Raw genomic sequence first — 710 nt, 5'->3', positions numbered from 1 at the left:
TGCCAGTTGTAATGAGAACAAGGCAGGTTGTACCTCAATGATCCCCAGCTTCTCCATTACAGAGAGTGGCATAAGATTTATCCCTGACCCAAGATCACATAGAGCTTTTTCAAAGCTCATGGTGCCTATGGTGCAAGGTATTAAGAACTTGCCAGGATCTTGTTTCTTTTGAGGTAGAGTTTTCTGAATCCAAGTGTCCAGTTCACTAATGAGCAAGGGAGGTTCACTTTCCCAAGTCTCATTACCAAACAACTTGGCATTCAGCTTCATGATAGCTCCTAAGTATTGAGCAACTTGCTCTCCAGTCACATCTTCATCCTCTTCAGAGGAAGAATAGTCTTCAGAGCTCATAAATGGCAGAAGGAGATTTAATGGAATCTCTATGGTCTCTAAATGAGTCTCAGATTCCTCTGGATCCTTATTAGGAAACTCCTTCTTGCTTGAAGGATGTCCCAGGAGGTCTTTCTCACTAGGATTTTCGTCCTCCTCCTCCCTAGTGCATTCGGACACTTTGATTAAATCAATGGCCTTGCACTCTCCTTTCGGATTCTCTTCTGTATTGCTTGGGAGAATACTGGGAGGAGTTTCAATGACTTTCTTACTCAGCTGGCCCACTTGTGCCTCCAAATCTCTAATGGAGGATCTTGTTTCATTCATGAAACTGAAAGTGGCTTTTGACAGATCAGAGACTATATTGGCTAGATTAGAAT

This window comes from Arachis duranensis, chromosome 6 (genome assembly GCF_000817695.3).
Source record: "Arachis duranensis cultivar V14167 chromosome 6, aradu.V14167.gnm2.J7QH, whole genome shotgun sequence".
Classification (NCBI taxonomy): domain Eukaryota; kingdom Viridiplantae; phylum Streptophyta; class Magnoliopsida; order Fabales; family Fabaceae; genus Arachis; species Arachis duranensis.
This window is presented reverse-complemented; position numbering follows the sequence as displayed.